Consider the following 20,365-nt stretch of genomic DNA (forward strand, 5'->3'; position numbering starts at 1 on the left):
CGGACACCATGTCGCAATTGGAAAACCCCTGATGTACCTAAACAGTGGAAACCCCCCACAAATGACACCATTTTGTAAACTAGACCCCCCAAGGAACTTATCTAGATGTGTGGTGAGCACTTTGAACCCCCCAGTGCTTCACAGAAGTTTATAACGCCCGGGCGTGAAAATAAAAAAATCATATTTTTTCCACAAACATGATCTTTTAGTCACCATTTTTTTATTTTCCCAAGGGTAACAGCAGAAATAGGACCCCAAAAGTTGTTGTCCAATTTGTCCTCAGTATGCTGATACCCCATATGTGGGAGAAAACTACTGTATGGGCACACGTCGGGGCTCGGAAGGGAAGTAGTGACGTTTTGGAATGCAGACATTGATGGAATGGTCTGCGGGTGTCATGTTGCCTTTGGAGAGCCCCTAATGTACCTAAACAGTGGAAACCCCCCCAAAAATGACCCCATTTTGAAAACTAGACCCCCTAAGGAACTTATCTAGATGTGAGGTGAGCACTTTGAACCCCCAAGGGCTTCACAGAAGTTTATAATACCAGGGCATGAAAATAAAAAAATCGTATTTTTTCCACAAACATGATCAATTAGTCCCCAATTTTTTTATTTTCCCAATGGTAACAGGAGAAATTGAACCCCAAAAGTTGTTGTCCAATTTGTCCTGAGTATGCTGACACCCCATATGTGGGAGAAGACTACTGTATGGACACACGTCAGGGCTCGGAAGGAAAGTAGTGACGTTTTGGAATGCAGACATTGATGGAATGGTCTGCGGGTGTCATGTTGCCTTTGGAGAGCCCCTAATGTACCTAAACAGTGGAAACCCCCAACAAATGACCCCATTTTGAAAACTAGACCCCCTAAGGAACTTATCTAGATGTGAAGTGAGCACTTTGAACCCCCAAGGGCTTCACAGAAGTTTATAATGCCAGGGCATGAAAATAAAAAAATCGTATTTTTTCCACAAACATGATCAATTAGTCCCCAATTTTTTTATTTTCCCAAGGGTAACAGGAGAAATTGAACCCCAAAAGTTGTTTTGCAATTTGTCTTGAGTAGGCTGATACCCTACATGTGGGGGTAAAACACTGTTTGGGCGCATGGCAGAGCTTGGAAGGGAAGGAGCACCATTTGACTTTTTCAACTCAGAATTGGCTGGAATTGAGATCAGACGCAATGTTGCTTTTGGAGAGCCCCTGATGTGCCCAAACAGTGGAAACCCCCAATTCTAACTCCAACCCGAACCCCAACACACCCCTAACCCTAATCTCAGCCCTAACCCTAGCCCTAACCCTAACCCTAACCCTAGCCCTAACCCTAACCCTAGCCCTAATGGAAAAATGGAAATAAATACTTTTTTTAATTTTATTATTTTTCCCTAACTAAGGGGGTGATAACGGGGGGTTTGATTTACTATTTATGGTGGTTTTTATGTTTGACAGCTGTCGCACGCTAAAAGACCCTTTTTATTGTAAAAATAGTTTTTGCATCACCACATATTGAGAGCTATAATTTTTCCGTATTTTGACCCACCGAGTCATGTGAGGTCTTATTTTTTGCGGGACGAGTTGACGTTTTTATTGGTATCATTTTCGGGCACGTGACATTTTTTGATCGCCTTTTATTCCGATTTTTGGGACACAGAATGAACAAAAACCAGAGTTTCATGAATTTCTTTTGGGGGGGGCGCGTGCGGTAAAATTGATAAAGCAGTTTTATTCTTCGGGTCAGTACGGTTACAGCGATACCTCATTTAGGTTTTTTTTTTATGTTTTGTCGGTTTTATGCAATGAAAACTATTTTATATAAAAAATAATTATTTTTGCATCGCTTTATTCTGCGAGCTATAACTTTTTTATTTTTTTGCTGATGATGCTGTGTGGTGGCTCGTTTTTTGCGGGACAAGATGACGTTTTCAGCGGTACCATGGATATTTATATGTGTCTTTTTGATTGCGCGTTATTACACTTTTTGTTTGGCGGTATGATAATAAATCATTTTTTGCTTCGTTTTTTATTTTTATTTTTAAGGGGTTCGCTAAAGGGGTTAACTAATGGGACAGTTTTATAGGGCGGGTCGTTACGGATGCGGCGATACCTAATATCTGTACTTTTATTGTTTTTTTTTTTTATTTCCAAAAAATGGATTTATTTGGGGGAATATTTTTTTTTTTTTCTAATTTATTTGGCAATTTTTTTTTATTATTTTAGCACTTTTTTTATTTTTTTTAACTTTATTAAATAGTCCCAGGTGGGACATCACTGTCCTGTGACAGATCGCTGATCTGTCACATCACAGATCACTGTGACAGATCAGCAATCTGTCACAGGCATTGAAGAAGACTTCCTCTTGCCTGCGCTTTGCAGGCACTGAGGAAGCAAGCTTCCTGCAGGCCCCCGAAGGCCCCCGTCGCCATCTTGGATTCGGGGGCCTGCAGGAAAGGAGCCCCCCGCAGCAGCGCTGCACATTGCGCTGTGGTGGGGGGCTCAGGGAAGCACGGAGGGAGCCCCCTCCCTGCCGATGCTTCCCTTTAACCCCCGGTACACCGCGATCGTGTTTGATTGCGGTGTGCAAGGGGTTAACGTGTCAGGGGCGGTCTGTGACCGCCCCTGACACATTGTGCCGGGTGTCAGCTGTGATAATCAGCTGACACCCAGCCGCGATCAGCGGCGCTCACCACGTGGGCGCCGCTTATCGCTGAGACATACTATCCTGTCCATGGGCATAGGGGCCCGGGTCCCATGGACGGGATAGTACGTCGGATGTCAGAAAGGGGTTAATCCCTGAAATGCTGCAACCGAACACAATCGCAACATTCTAGAAGCCGGCCCCTCTGTCTTTGGATTGGAGACCCTACGGCATGATGCGGGGTCCCGATCGTTGCCATGGTGACCCGTTGTCATCATGATGACATCCGTTTCAACAGACCTAGCAAACTTGCTGATCATGCCCAGTACATGGTGAGCAAGTTTGTCTGTCAGTGCAGAGCTGACTGTTTCTGCAGCATGGGATTGCTGCTTCATCTCTATGCTGTAGAAGCAATGAGCCTACAATCCCATAGTGGGACAAAGTAAAAAAGTTAGAAAAAAGTAAAAAAAACTGTAAATAATTGTCAAAATATTTTAAAAAAATAATAAAAAAAATCAAAAGATAATGTTATCGCTAAATAAATATTTGAATGAAAAAAACAATAAAAGTACAAATATTTAGTATCACCGCATCCACAATGACCTGACCTATAAAACAGCCCCACTAGTTAACCCTTTTAGTGAACACCATAAAAAATATAAAAATCAATGCAAAAAACAATGCTTTATTATCAAACCACCGAACAAAAAGTGGCATAAAACGCAATCAAAAAGACAGATATAAATAAACATGGTACTACTGAAAACGTCATTTTGTCCCACAAAAACCAAGCCATGATACAACTCCATCAGCAGAAAAATAAACAAGTTATAACTCTCACAATAAAGCGATGCATAAATAAAATAACTTTTATTGTATAAAAGCGTCAAAACATAAAAAAACTATATAAATGAGGCATCGCTGTAATCATACTGACCCGAATAATAAATCTGCCTTATCAATTTTACAACACAGGGAATGGCATAAACCCTCAAAAATAAATTCCTGAATTGCTGTTTTTTGTTAATTCTGCTTCACAAAAATTGTAAGAGAAAGCGATCAAAAAATGTCATGTGCCCGAAAATGGTACAAATAAAATGTCAACTCGTCCCACAAAAAACAAGCCATCATATGACTCTGGGCCAAAATATGGAAAATTATAGTTCTCAAAATGTGATGATGCAAAAACTATTTTTTTTTATATAAAAAGCATCTTTTAGTTCATGACAGCAGCCAAACATTAATACCCACTATAAAGCTGGTATCACAGTAATAACACTGACCCGAAGAGTAGAGTACCTAATCACTTATACAGCACAAGTAACGATGTAAAAAATAAATAAAACCAATTCTCCACCCACTTTTCATTTTTTCATTTTACCTCCCAAAGATCGCAGTAAGGCGCACATTTATCCTGCGCTCTGCATTATAGCTCTTACACTGGTGTTTCCATGTAAATCTCTGAAATATGTGATTCGGATGGAACCTTTGGCAGAAGATATCGTATAATCAGGCATATGGAGGCACTGTGGATGCCATCTGGCTTGTGATCCAGCAGCTTCTGTCTTTTTAGGCATGCATAAATGTGCCATTGTCCACAGTTTTGTGCACGACTGTTAAGAAGGACACCACTAAACAGAGGCCGGATGGAGTGCAGAGTAACTCTGCTGCCTCATTAAAGTGAATGGATTTCTCAGGACTTTCATCTGAATCATGTCACTCAGAGATTTAGATGGAAACCGTAAAGTAAGATAAATGTGATCCCAAACATTATTTAAAATGCTCCCAATAAAAGCTTCAACTATATTCACAAAAAACAATTCCTCACTCAGATATGTTATCTGTTATTGGAAATGTAGGGGGCTTCCACGTTACTGGTAGTACAAAGGTTCTGGAAAAGCAAAATGGCTCCTCACCCGCCAAAAGTAATTCAGCAAAATCTGTGCTACCAAATCCAAATGCCAACTCCCTTCTGAGCCCCACAGTGTACCTAAGCCACAAATAGCATCCACAAATTTCTGAAGCGATGAGAGTCCACCTAACCTATGGGTACATGCCTCCAGAAGCACGGGCTGGGCATTACGCACTGGTGACTGCAATGTACTGGTCACTACAGCATACTGGTCACTTCAGCGGCAGTTTACAATTTTCATTTGGCAACATTTATTGCTGCATGTTTCTGGAAAATACCAATGGAGTCAATATCAGCAATACAACTGTAGATAAATTCCCAAAGGGGTACATTTCCAAAATGAGGTCACTTGAGAGGGGATATTGCTCTTCTAGCAATTAGGGACTCTGTATATGGAGTCCACAAGCTCTTCTTGGAAAATCTGCACTCTAGGAAGCAAAAAGCTTTTGTTCCTCCCAAGTCTCTTCGTAAGGCTAAGTAGTACTGTACAGCCACATATGGGGTATTGCCACGTTCAGTAGAAATTGTGGGAAACATTTTGGTTCCATTTTTACCCACTTCTTGTTTGAAAATGTAAATTTTGATTGTAAAATGTAGTTGTTTTTTCTTCACAGCTCAATTGTATAAAATTCTGTGACACACCCTTGGTGTCAATATGATCCCTACACTCCTTGAAGAATTAATTGAGAGGTGCAGTTTGTAAACTGGGGTCACTTCTGCTGTTCTGGCACCTCATGGGTTCTCCCAGTGGGTCATGGTACCTGCAAAGCTTTTCACTATGCCTTAAAAATATTTCCTGATTACATGTAGGGCACTGGCGCACTCAGGAAAAATGGACCTCAGCTTGTTGTAAAAAATAATTCCTATTAGACCTTAGAAAAATTTAAAACTTGGAGCTAAAACAACATTTTTGTGAGGAAAGTGTAATTTTATTATTTTCACGGCTCAATGTTATAAACTTTTGTGAAGCACCTAGGGGTTCAAAGTGCTTTCCATGTATCTAAATACAATCCTTGAGGGGTCTATTTTCCAAAATGGGATCACTTGTTGGGGGTTCAACTGATTAAGCACATCAGTGGCTCTCCAAATGGTGCGCTAATGATTCCCGGAAATTTTACATTCAAAAAGTCAAATGACGCTCTTTCCCTTTGAGCCCTGATGTACACCCAAATAGTAATTTTCTCCACCATATAGGGTATCAGCATACTCAGCAAAAATTGCACAACAAATTGTATGGTGCAATTTCTCCTGCTAACCCTTATGAAAATGCAATATTTTGTGTTGAAAGCAAATTTGTGGGTAAAATTATATTTTTATTTTATTTTTACAACTCAACACTATAAACTTCTGTGAAGCACCTGAGGGTTCAACATGCTCACCACTTATCTAGATCAGTTCCATGAGTGGTCTAGTTTCCAAAATGGTGTCACTTGTGGGGGATTTGTACTGTTTAGGCACATCAGAGGCTCTCCAAACACGACATGGTGTCCGCCAGTTGTTGCAGCAAATTTTACATTCAAAAAGTGAAATGGTGCTCCTTCCCTTCTGAGCTCTGCTGTGCATCCAAACAGTGGTTTTCTCCCTCATATGGGGTATCGGCGTACTCAGGAGGTAATGCAAAACAAACTGTATGGTGCAATTTCTCCTGTTATCCTTATGAAAATGCAATATTTTGTGCTAAAAACATATTTGTGGGAAAAATTTGATTTTATTTATTTTTACGGCTCAATGCTATAAACTTCTGTGAAGCACCTGAGGGTTCAATGTGCTCTCCACACATCTAGATCAGTTCCCTGAGGGGGTCTGGTTTCCAAAATGGTGTCCTTTGGGGGATTTTCACTGTTTAGGCACATCAGAGGCTCTCCAAATGCGACATGGCATCCGCCAATTGTTGCAGCAAATTTTGCATTCAAAAAGTGAAATGGTGCTCCTTCCCTTTCGAGCTCTGCCGTGTTCCTACACAGTGGTTTTCTCCCTCATATGGGGTATCGGCGTACTCAGAAGAAATTGCTAAACAAATTTTTGGGTAATTTGTTTCCTGTTACCCTTGTCAAAATAAATGTTTAATGTTCATTTTTTTTCCACATTCCAAAAATTCCTATGAAGCACCTGAAGGGTTAATACATTTCTTGAATGTGGTTTTGAGCACCATGAAGGGTGCAGCTCTTAGAATAGTGCCACTTTTGGGTATTCTCCATCATATTTTATCATATAGACCTCTCAAAGTGAATTCAAATGTTATGTGGTCCCTTAAAAATAGTTGTTATAAAAATGAGATATCACTGGTCAATTTTTAACCCTTATTAACTTCCTTATCAAAAAAGTTTGGTTCAAAAAGTGTACTGATCTACAGTAGACATGTGGGAAATGTTGCTTATTAAGTATTTTGTGTGACATAGCTCTGTGATTTAAGGGTATAAAAATTCAAAGTTGGAAAAGTGCAAAATTTTCTAAATTTTTGCTAAATTTCCATTTTTTTCACAAATAAACGCAAGTCATATCAAAGAAATTTTGCCACTCTAATGAAGTACAATATGACACAAAAAACAGTCTCATAATCACCAGAATCCATTGAAGTGTTACAGATTTATTACCTCATAAAAGGACAGTGGTCAGAATTGTAAAAATTGGCCCGGTCATTAACATGCAAACCACCCTTGGGGGTAAAGTGGTTAAGAATGTTAGTACACTTAAATATTACCACAAAGATAATTAGGAGGGAGTGCAAAACATTATTTTTTATGAAACTTGGTTAAATCTCTGCTTATAGGCAATTCAAAGAGGACTAGACGGTAAGAAAATTTAAAATTTTTTACTTTAATTATTGGCAGGTTCTTCACTTGGTAACCACTGATGAAATATTCTGAAACACTCTTTATGAGTGCAATAAAAAAAGATTAACTGTAATCTGTCGGTAATCCAGCAGCATGTATTTCTACGAGTATTCTCTGCAGCCCCACTGTTGGTGAAATGAAGCATTACATAATCTTTATTGGCATCAATAAATTGTTTATGTAATGAATGGACCTACTGGTTCCTCCAGTATGAGGCATTCTTCGCATCTGATATCTGATTAGACTAAATGATGGAGGCGAGTAATGAGGAACAAAGCAGAATGCTCTAATGTAGTATTGGAAAAGGTGATTTCTAAAACAGAGACCCCATTTAAAGACTTATCAATGCCACTGGTAAATTAGTAAGTTGGACAACATAAATAAAATACTAAAAAATGGAAACAGACGTATGTCGGTATATGTTTTAAAACAATGAAAGAATTCAGGATAACTTGAAAACTTTTGTAACCTTTTACCATCATAGAGTGAATGGCGTATTAGAATGCTTTATGTCAATGGTATTAAACACTTTTAAATTAGGGTATTAAGATGCCTCAGCAGGCACTGACTTTTCCTGCCAGATGTGATGCCAGTGAATGGTCCCAATCATGGCTAGGAGTACAGAGTGAGGAATTATTTCACAATTTTGTAAGTTAGAATTTTCATAACATACCAAAGAGCCTTGTATGCACCCTGCTAGCAATTCTTTGCTTCTGAAACAGCAAAGGAACTCACCATTGGGAGGAATATGATACAAAAATGAACTGCAAGTTATGGCAAATAGGGCTGCTTTTTGTAAGTCGTGACAGTTTAATACCAATACCAGCAGCAAAGGCAAATCTCACACTGGGAGTCCCTCATCCTCAAAACAAGTTGAGGAAATTTGTTTGGCAGAGCTGATATGTCACAACGGGGAAGCAGGATACCAAAATAGAACTAGAAAAATGGCTTATATTTTGCCTTCCAACTTCCTCCCTGCAGTTTTGCATTAATGATAAAATGTATTCATGTTAGATTTCTGATTTTATATGCACTTAAACTGCCTTTGAAGAAACATTATGATTGCACAAAGGAAAAAAATCAAACCATTAGATAAATAAATGATCCTGACAGCCAATTCAAATATTTAGTATGAAAATATAGCTCTATGGATAGGGCTTAGTGAAGAGCATGAACCAATACACTTTCACTTTCCTGCAATTAATGCATTTAAAACATATTTTCAATGGGCTAGGATAAAATTTACCCATTTTCAAAACAGAAAAAGCATTCGCTGGTTATTATTATATATATTACTAACATACCATTTATCTGCAAATGCAACATTTGTGTACAAATTGAGACTGCACAATAGAGGCAGAATAGCCGGTTTTATTAACTTTTACTAAAAGGGTATTACTAATGCTCTGCTTCAACCCTGCCCCCTGATACTTTAGCAGCCAAATTCACCATACTGATACGCAGATTTATAGACAATGGTGATATCTGAACGGTTTATGCAAAGTTCACTTGAAACAAAATTCAAGATCAAGCACTAGTCTAAGCACATTAGACTAATGTCAGTCAAACTAGACAATATCGATAGGTTCAAACAATCTGTCTAATGTGCATTATGACCCCAATGATGTTGGAGAAAATATGGATCTGGTATATCTGATTTTGAACTGCTAATCCTTTTGTTCCCTAAGAGATAAGATGTCACCAGAGATGTCTGAACTCAAAGAACACAGGAGCACATGGCAGAGTGAGTGCTCTTGTATATGGAGGAGTTGGAGCAGATCTCCTTCAGAGGAATGGTCAACCACACCCACATGCAGTTGACAGCTATCTAAACTGTATGGGGGCTTAAAGGTTTTGCAGACAATAGCTATTTGATTAATTGCACCATACAAATACGGTACCTTACAAAAGTATCAGTGAACCACCACTAGGCCTATGGTAGTTTAGCATTTGAAATATGCAGGAGCAGCATGTCAAAGAGTTAAAAGGCAGAACTCCTGTCTTTATTGTACTATAGAGAGTTGCTAGTTGCACATAGATGTCTGTGTGTAGAATAGTTGTCGAATCAATAATGTAGCAGTTTTCAAATTAGAAAAAAAGCCAGTTAGAGTTAGGTTGATACAGCATGGTAATTTTGGCTGCATTATAGGTTGTGTGCTTAAAGATCACCATATTCTGCTGCCATATTACAGACTAATGTAGGTGAATAGAACAATTAGAATACAGTAACGGTGACAAGCAAGTCACAAAACATCCAACTCAGTTTGATTTTTTTACGACTTGGTTTTTGCAGTCGCAGTACCCTAGGGTTAACAATTTTTCCCCATTCACCTGCATTATGCTGTAATTTAGCAGCACATAGCATTTTTTGGCTTCACAGACAACATCACTGCCAAAGTAGCTGTGTAGCCCAAGCCATAGTCTTGGTTAGAATTACACATCAAATTTTGTAAAAGGTGTGTGACATGTTGAGCACTTAATACATTGGTAAACTGTCACACAATTTGGATAGTGTTTGAATATAGTTTATAAATAAAGTAAAGGTATATCTTAACCACCTAGTATAATGTCAAACAGTAATTCTTTTGTAATGCAATTTTTATAGGCCAAGCCAGGAGAGAGACATATAATTCAAGGTCAACCACTTTTTCATGCCATATCCACATCTAGATTTGCATCTGAAAACAAAGACTGCAGTGGCATTTTTTCAAGAAAAGCATATACAGTTAGGTCCATATATATTTGGACAGAGACAACATTTTTCCAATTTTGGTTCTAGACATTACCACAATGAATTTTAAACAAAACAATTCAGATGCAGTTGAAGTTCAGACTCTCAGCTTTCATTTGAGGGTATCCACATTAAAATTGGATGAAGGGTTTAGGATTTTCAGCTCCTCAACATGTGCCACCCTGTCTTTAAAGGGACCAAAAGTAATTGGACAGATTAAATAATTGTAAATAAAATGTTCATTTCTAGTACTTGGTTGAAAACCCTTTGTTGGCAATGACTGCCTGAAGTCTTGAACTCATGGACATCACCAGACGCTGTGTTTCCTCCTTTTTGATGCTCTGCCAGGCCTTCACTGCAGTGGTTTTCAGTTGCTGTTTGTCTGTGGGCCTTTCTTTCTGAAGTTTAGTCTTTAACAAGTGAAATGCATGCTCAATTGGATTGAGATCAGGTGACTGACTTGGCCATTCAAGAATATTCCACTTCTTTGCATTAATAAACTCCTGGGTTGCTTTGGCTTTATGTTTTGGGTCATTGCCCATCTGTAGTATGAAACGACGACCAATCAGTTTGGCTGCATTTGGCTGGATCTGCGCACACAGTATGGCTCTGAATACCTCAGAATTCATTTGGCTGCTTCTGTCCTGTGTCACATCATCAATAAACACTAGTGACCCAGTGCCACTGGCAGCCATGCATGCCCAAGCCATCACACTGTATGCTTTGGATCATGAGCTGTACCACGCCTTCGCCATACTTTTCTCTTTCCATCATTCTGGTAGAGGTTGATCTTGGTTTCATCTGTCCAAAGAATGTTCTTCCTGAACTGTTCTAGCTTTTTTAGATGTTTTTTAACAATGTCCAGTCTAGCCTTTTTATTCTTGATGCTTATGAGTGGCTTGCACCGTGCAGTGAACCCTCTGTATTTACTTTCATGCTGTCTTCTCTTTATGATAGATTTGGATATTGATACGCCTACCTCCTGGAGACTGTTGTTCACTTGGTTGGCAGTTGTGAAGGGGTTTCTCTTCACCATGGATATTATTCTGCCATCATCCACCACTGTTGTCTTCCATGGGCGCCCAGGTCTTTTTGCATTGATGAGTTCACCAGTGCTTTCTTTCTTTCTCAGGATGTACCAAACTGTAGATTTTGCCACTCCTAATGTTGTAGCGATTTCTCGGATGGGCTTTTTCTGTTTTTGCAGCTTAAGGATGGCTTGTTTCACCTGCATGGAAAGCTTCTTTGACCGCATGTTTCCTTCACAGCAAAACCTTCCAAATGCAAGCACCACACCTCAAATCAACTCCACGCCTTTTATCTGCTTAATTGAGAATGACATAACGAAGGGATTGCCCACACCTGTCCATGAAATAGCCTTGGAGTCAATTGTCCAATTACTTTTGGTCCCTTTAAAAACAGGGTGGCACATGTTAAGGAGCTGAAACTCCTAATCCCTTCATCCAATTTTAATGTGGATACCCTTAAATGAAAGCTGAAAGTCTGAACTTCAACTGCATCTGAATTGTTTTGTTTAAAATTCATTGTGGTAATGTCTAGAACCAAAATTACAAAATGTTGTCTCTGTCCAAATATATATGGACCTAACTGTATATAGAGGTGTTAAGGGTTATACCCTGACCTAACAGATATTGATAACCTAATCTAAAAACAGGTCATCGATAATCTGAACCTGGAAATACCTTTAAGGGTCCAAAATGCTTTACATTTCTGCCTCTACATATTTTGAATTTAATTTTTCTCTGCAGCTCGCATTTTTCTGCTGCTTCAGTGGAACCTTTTTAATGGCTTTTAACCTACAGTTGCCCAATCAAACCTTTTGCACAAATGACTGTGTTTGTATAGGTGTTAGCAGGGTTAGGGTAGCAAAGATTTAAGGCCCCATCACACACAGCGAGATTGCCAGTGAGATCGCTGATTTTGTGGTGCCACAGCGATCTCATCAGCGACATCGTTGTGTGTGACATGGATCAGCAATCAGTCTCCCCTGCTGGGTATCGCTGATCGCGCTGGAACATCCTGGGCCGTTTTTTGATCATTGATCTCCCACTGGCCAGCACGCATCGCTGCATGTGTCAGCAAGAAACCAGCGATCAGCGACACTGGACGCTGGTTTTCAATGTAATCAGCGGGTATCTAAGAGCCACACGGCTCTTATATACCCACTGTTTACCCTGGAAACCAGCATGCATGCTGATTTCCAAGGTAAAAAGCGGGTAACTAAGAGTCGCGTGGCTCTTAGATACCCGCTGTTTACATTGGAAACCAGCTTTCTCGCTGGTCCTGATCACTGGTGGGTCTGTCTATGTGACAACTCACCAGCGATCATCTAACTATGTCCCAGCCATCCCATCCACGTCGGATCATTGGTGGCATCGCTGGTACATTGATACGTGTAATGGGGCCCTTAGTCTTTGCTTGTTTACACACCAAGGTGCTGCTATTGTTGATTGTACAGTAAGGTGAGACCTCTTTGTGCGTGCATAGGAGCTGACATGATATGACATGACAAGCTAACACCCAGCACTCACTGCCAGGACTTGGTCGTGTATGGAGAAGTTGGTAGTTTAACCCTCTAAATGCAGCTATCAATATTGATTGCAGTATTTAGAAGGCAGGTAGATGGATGGGGCTCCCTCTGCCATCCGATAGGTGTCTACGTGAAGTCATCGCAAGGGGCCGATCGTCATGTCATGATGACATCAGGATCACCAGGGCTAGCATGTTAGTTAGATCCTGCACGGTGCATGATCTAACTAAGGCCAGGTTCACATTGCATTTAGCCAGCCCGTTCAACGCATAGAGTTGACAGGCTGGTTAAACGGTATAGCATAACGCGATCGCGTTATGCTATACCCGCTAGCGCTGATGATACATCAGCGCTAGCAGTAACGGAGCCTCAGATGCTGCAGCCGGCGTCCGAGGCTCCGTCACTGAATGACGGCACATCGTGAACACGTGCCACCTTACGGCATGCGTCGTGATGCGCCCGACAATGGAGGGCAATCGCAGCGTTAACAGACTGCGTTACATCACGTTATGCCGCGGTGTAACGCAATCCGTCTAACGGACTGCCTAACGCAGTATGAACCCAGCTTAACTTGTGACAGCGCAGCACTGGCAATTATAAAGCATAGCAGTGCTGCATTGCTATACTTTATAACTGTGATCAGAATGCTGAAAGTTAAAGTCCGTTAATGGGACGAAGTAAAAAAGTAAAAAAAAATGGTAAGAAGTATTTTAAAAAATCCCAAAATAATATAAAAATAAAAATATATTGTAACCATATGCTATGTGTGATACTTACCTCCGACCGGCTCCCCCGCTGTCTGTCGCTGATCGCGCGAGATCGGCCGGGTCCATTTCTCGTCGGGTGCTTCCTGCTGGTCTTCCTGCTGGTGCCGACCAGCGATGCGTGGACGCGGGTGGGAGGATGTCTGGATCGCTGCATGTGAAAGGTAAGCTATGACCGCTGCTGCATCGCTACTTCGCTGTGAGATCTGCCTGTGTGGCAGCTCACTAGCGACCATTTAGCGATGCACCAGCAATCCTCACCGGGTCATATCGTTGTCGGGATCGCTGGTGCATCGCTAAATGTAAACGGGCCTTTACTCTTCATTACTGGAAACTTTAAAACTGTCCCACTAGTTAACCCCTTCAGTGAACACAGTAAAAAAAAAAACAAGGCAAAAAGCTCTCATACCGCCGAAAGAAAAGTTGAATAAAATGGGATAAAAAAGACTAATGCAAATAAAATTGGCATCCCAGAAATGGCATCTTGCCCCACAAAAAAAACAAGCTGCCATACAGCTCCATCAATGGAAAAATTAAAAAATGATAGCTCTCAAAATAAAGCAATGCAAAAATAATTATTTTTTCCTATAAAAAAGCTTTTATTGTCTATTAGCGCTGAAACATAAAAAATTTATTCTGTAAATTATATAAATGTGGTATCGCTGTAACCATACTGACCAGAAGAATAAAGCTGCCTTATCAATTATGACACACCATGAAAGTCATGAAAAACCCCTGTAAGGCAACTAATGGATAGTAGTTGATGGGAAGTATGTATCACAGAGATTATTGTCTTTCATGATGTAATCTTGGAATATTGTTCTAGTGCACATAATAGGATTGTTTGGTGCATTTGGGCAAGGTTTTACAGGCAGCCTGAGAGATGGGTGGGTCTGGCAGCCCACATACCTCATCTCTTGGTGTGGTTAACATGGTAAGCACCGTGGAATTAATAGCGCTATATAAATGAGTAAAATAAATAAATAAAATAAATAAATAATATGGAGTCTGTTTGGCACATGATTGTGTGTGGAGAGAGAAGGCCTCCTTTTTGGTATATCCAGACCACACCGGTGTCTTGGACGCTATCCAGCTTGTGTAACTAGGACTGGCTTGGAAGAGACTTTATCCAAGGAACTGTTTACTTTGTTTTGCCTGAACTAAAGGATGTTTATTTTTTTCTTTGCTTGTGGCATGGTTTATGAAGCAGCAATAAACCAACATGGGCATTTGAATGGAAACATTTCCTGTTTTGCCTCCTGATGCAACCAAGTAAGTAACATCTCTACAACCCAAAAAAACAGTTCCTGAATTGCTGGTTTTTGCTCTCCCAAAAATCAGATTAGAAAGCAATCAAAAAATGGAGTGTGCCAAAAAATGGAATCAATAAAAATACTAGCTCATCCCACAAAAACAAGTTCTCACATGACAATGTTAGCAGAAATATGAAAAAAATTATAGCTCTCAAAATATGACAATGCAAAAACTAGTTTTTTCAAAAAAAGCATCTTTTATTGTGTGACAGCAGTCAAACATAAAAAATTATAAATCTGTTATCACTGTAACCGAAAAATACCCAAAGAATAAATTAATCTAATCACTTACAATACTGCATGAAGAATGACGTAAAAAAAGTAAAATAAATTCTTGACCTACTGTTGATTTGTTCTTTCTGCCTCAGAAAAATGGCAATATGGCTAAGCTCACATTTATCTTGCGCTCTGCATTGAGCCCTTATACTGGGATTTCTGTGTAAATCTCTAAAATATGTGATTCAGATGGAACTCCTGGCAGAATATTTCTGGGAAAGAGGTAGATGGAGGCACTGTGGATGCCAACTGGCTTGTTGTCTGGCGGTGTCTGTCTTTGTAGGCGTACACAAAAGTGCCATCGACCACAGTTTTGTGCACCTCTGAAAATAAGGACACCGCTGAAAAGAGACAAGATGGAGTCCAGAGTAATTATGCTGCCTCATTCTACACAATGGAATCCTTGGGGGTTTCATCTGAATCACATCATTTGGAGATTTAGATGGAAACCCCAAAGTAAGTGGTCATAGTAGAGCGCCGGGTAAATATGATGCCAAACATAATGTAAAATGTTCCCAAGTAAAGATTCAATTCAGTCCTCAAAAAAACAACTCCCCACTCAGGTCCATCATCTGTTACAAGAAATATAGGTGGCTTCCAAGTTACTTGTAGTACAAAGTCTCTGGAAAAGCATCATGGCTCATCAACCCCCAAAAGAAATTCAGCGAATTCTGTACTCCCAAATCCAAATGCCCACTCCCTTCTGAGCCCCACAGTGTGTCTAAACCACATTTAGAATACAAATGTTTAGCATTTCTGTGACATTGAGAGCCTGCTTAATTTAGGGTTGCATGTCTCCAGAAGCACAAGTTGGGCATAATGTACTGGGCACTACAATGTACTGAGCAGATTTGCAATTTTCACTCAGCAACATTCACCGCTGCTTATTACTGGAAAACACCCATGTAGTCAAAATCATCACTACACTTGTAGATAAATTCCATAAGGGGTATAATTTCCAAAATGGGGAAATTTGATGGAGATATTCTACTTTTCTAGAACTTAGGAGCTCTGTATATGGAGTCTGCAAATTTTTTCTAGGAAAATCTGTGCTCCAGGAGGCAAATAGCACTCCATCCTTCTTGAAACTTGCCACATGGCTAAGCAGTACTGTACAGCCACATAATGGGTATTTCCACATTCAGCAGAAATTGTGCGACAAATTTAGGCGCAACATTTGCCCATTTCTCCTTGCAAAAATGTAAAATCTGAAGCTAAATCAAAATTTTGGTGTAAAAAATGTAATTGTTTATTCTTCATTGCCCACAGGTATAAAATTCTGTGACACACTCAATGTCAGTATGATCACTGTGCTCTTACATGAATTTATTGAGAAGTGTAGTTTGTAAAATAGGGTCAGTTCTGGAGGGGTTCTGCAGTTCTGGCACATCAGGGACTCTCCCAGTGGGTCATGGCATCCTGAAATTATAACAATAAAATCTGCACTAAATTATGGTGCTCCTTCGTTTTTGAGTTTTGCACTGTTCCCCAAAAGTTGTTCCCAATTACATTTAGGGTATTGGCAAAATCAGGAGAAAATGCACAACAAATTGTGAGGCCCATGTTTCCCTATTAGCCCTTATAAAAATTAAAAATTTGGGACTAAAACATTTTAGTGATAAAAATGTAATTATTCCATGGTATAAATTTCTATGAGGCACGTGTATCAACATGCTCACTGTACCTGTAGATGAATTCATTGAGAGGTGTAGTTTGAAAAATGAGGTAAGTTATAGGTAGTTTATGTGTTCAGGTACATCAGAGGCTCAGCCAATGTGATATGGAACCATTCCAGCAAAATCTGTACTCAAATATGGTGCTTTTTCCTTTCTGAGCTTTGCATTGTGCCTCAAAAGTAAATGTCAATCACATATGGGTTATTTATGTACTCAGGAGAAATTGCACAACAAATTGTATGTTGCAATTTCTCCCGTTACCCTTGTGAAAATAAAAAATGGGGATAAAAGAATATTTATGTGGAAAAAAATTAGATTTTTTATTTTCACAGCTCAATGTTATAAAATTTTGAGAAGCACCTGGGAATTCAAGGTGCTCACCACATATCTAGATACATTCCTTGAGGTGTATATTTTACAAAATGGGGTCACTTGTGGGGGGTTACCACAATTTAGGGACATCATGGGCTCTCCAAATACGACAAGTATGACTTCTGAAAATTTTGTGTTAAAAAAGTCAAATGGCACTCCTTCCCTTCCAAGCCCTGCCATGCACCCAAACAGCAGATTTCTTCCATATATTGAGTATCAGCATACTCAGAAAAAATTGTACAATAGAGTATGTGGTGCATTTTCTCCTGTGAAAATGCAAAATTTGGGGCTAAAAGAACATTTTTGTTGAAAAATTTTGATTTTTAATTTTTAATTTTCATGGCTGTTATAAATTTCTGTGAAGCACCTGGGGGTCAAGGTGCTCACCACATATATGCATACATTTCTTGAGGGGTCTAGTTTAAAAAATGGTTTCACCTGTGGGAAGTTTCCACTCTTTAGGCACATAACAGGCTGTCCAAATGCAAAATGGCATCCACTCTTGATTCCAATTTCCTCCTGTTTTCCTGGTGAAAATTAAAAATTTTGGGTCTAAACTAAAATTTTTGTGAAAAAAAGTTAAATGTTCATTCTTTCCTTCCACATTCCATTAGTTCCTGTGAAGCACCTGAAAGGTTAATACATTTTCTTGAACTTTGTTTTGAGCACCTTGAGGGGTGCAGTTTTTAGAATGTTGTCAATTTTGGGCATTTTCTGTCACATAGGCTGCTCAAAGTCACTTCAAACGTGATGTGGTCCTTAAAAAGAAATGGTTTTGTAAATTTTGCTGGAAAAATGAAAGATCGCTTGTCAAATTCTAACCCTTCTAACTTTGTAACAAAAAAGGTATCAAAAATTGTTCCTATGTAAAGTATACATGTAGAAAATGTTATTTATAAACTATTTTGTGTGACATCATAACTCTCCGGGTTAAGGGCATATAAATTAAAAGTTTGAAATTTGCAACATTTTCAACACTTTTGCCAAATTTGAGTTTTTCAGAAATAAACACAAGTCATATTGAACAAATTTTACCACTGTCATGAAGTACAATATGTCACGAAAAAACACTATCGGAATCAATGGGATCTGGTAAAGTGTTCCAGAGCTATAACCAAATAAATTGACATTTGTTAGAATTGTAAAATTTGGCCTGGTCATGAAGGTGGAAAGAGACTTGTTGTTGCAGGGAATAAAGTATAGAATGAAAAATAACCAAACATAAGCAATTCTGTACAAGCCTCTTATTTTCATAAGCAAGGTTTTTTTTAGGAACAAAAAATGGAACTAAGGCTTTTCCTTATGTGTGGGTGCTTACACAACAAAGTGACTTGCTTAAAGAAACTGACAGCTGAATATGTGTTACTCTTTGCTTACCGTGTCATTTATATAATCTGTTATGTTCTCACAATAAGTCTACATAACAATAAAGTTTTCAATATAGCGTAAATTAAATCTTACCAAATCATTCCCCTCTCTCTGTTAAATTACAAGATGTATCATTTCTCACAAAATACAACACTGAAAGCATTTGATAAAAGATTTTTACTGCATTAGGCGGAATCCTCCCTTAGATAAACAGACAGCAAATAATCTAATATTATATATAACAGAGGTATTTTATTTACATGAAAACATCACTCAACAACCATCTTTCCCACACTGAATGATAAAGACTGTCCAAAGACTTATATTTTCTTTAAAAAAATGCTGCATGAAGTAAGCCCTGAGACCCTGATTACATCAATGCATTGCTGGGCTTCTTACCCTTGCTTTGATAAATCACTGTAGCAGTTCTGTTAGTCTTCTCCTGCCCTGCTATGCTGTTTTGGATATTCATGAGTTTTGGTTGACCCTCTCCATTCCTCACCATTTATTTGCAGATTTCTATATATGCATACAGTGTAGCCAGAAAGCTGTCAATCAGTGATGTGGGTATGGTTAGATAGACCACAACATTGAGAACATGACTGGACCTGTTCCATATAGAACAGTGATTTACAAAAACCACAGAAAGAAGCTCTGAAAGTGAAACACCACTAGAAACAGGATCTCTGTCACTCTTTTATAATGCCCTCTGGTGGTAGATTCCCTATAAGAAACTTTATGAGCCACCATATTCAAACATCTATTTTTCACTGAAAAAGAGAATTTTGCCAAAATACAGTAAAACATACTTTGGGAAATGTCATCAGTTATTTATTAAGGATTTACACTGAAGAGTACTATCTATATATATAAAAATTAATGTATGTATGTGTGTATCACCAACAAATCTTGAAGCAGCAGAGTGGGACACCAATCAATCACAAAGCATCAGAGTGGGACGCGGATGGAGAGTGGGGCTGAGGACGGATACAGCTACAGCAGGACAGTGCATGGAGAGTGGGGCTGTGGAGGTAGACAGTCTTCAGGACACGGGCCTCCCAGCCCTGTCCCGGCTCAGTCGGTGCTCCCCGTCGCCAACCATGCTATCCCCCTCTCCCTTGCAGCTTCCTGGCCAAAATTTAGTCCCCAGCTTCTACTACGGCCTACTACAGTGCTAGGCCACACCCCCCACAGGCCTCCCAATCACACGCGCTGCAGCTCCGCTCTAGCTCCGCCCACTCCGGCCAAACAATCTGCACAGCTCTCTTTACTGGTCCCGGAATCACCACGCATGGTTCATGGAGAGCGGGGCTGATGCTGTGGAGGAAGACAGCGGGGCTGTGGAGGGAGAGAGCGGGAGAGCAGGGCTGTGGAGGAAGACAGCAGGGCTGTGGAGGGAGAGAGCGGGAGAGCAGGGCTGTGGAGGAAGACAGCGGGGCTGTGGAGTGAGAGAGCAGGAGAGCAGGGCTGTGAATGGAGACAGCAGGAGAGCAGGGCTGTGGAGGAAGACAGCAGGGCTGTGGAGGGAGAGAGCGGGAGAGCGGGGCTATTGAGGGAGAGAGCGGGAGAGCAGGGCTGTTGAGGAAGACAGCGGCGCTGTGGAAGGAGAGAGCAGGAGAGCAGGACTGTGGAAGGAGAGAGCAGGAGAGCAGGGCTGTGGAGGGAGAGAGTGGGAGAGCGGGGCTGTGGAGGAAGACAGTGGGGTTGTGGAGGGAGAGAGTGGGAGAGTGAGGCTGTGGAGGGAGAGAGTGGGAGAGCAGGGCTGTTGAGGAAGACAGTGGGGCTGTGAAGGGAGAGAACAGGAGAGCAGGGCTGTGGAGGGAGAGAGCAGGGCTGTGGAGGAGGACAGTGAAGGAAGAGAGCAGGGCTGTGGAGGGAGAGAGCGGAAGAGCAGGGCTGTGGAGGAAGACAGCAGTGCTGTGGAGGGAGAGA

At 40.2% G+C, this 20,365-nt stretch overlaps 1 protein-coding gene across 8 annotated transcripts in view; it reads right to left on the minus strand.

Moving 5' to 3' along the window:
* Nucleotides 1-20,365, minus strand: part of DMD (dystrophin) — a 3,834,938-nt gene that overhangs the window by 1,874,582 nt on the left and 1,939,991 nt on the right. The gene's annotated exons all lie outside the window — the stretch shown is intronic.

The sequence above is a fragment of the Dendrobates tinctorius genome, unplaced genomic scaffold (genome assembly GCF_039654945.1).
Source record: "Dendrobates tinctorius isolate UK_male_01 unplaced genomic scaffold, ASM3965494v1 ptg000166l, whole genome shotgun sequence".
Classification (NCBI taxonomy): Eukaryota; Metazoa; Chordata; class Amphibia; order Anura; family Dendrobatidae; genus Dendrobates; species Dendrobates tinctorius.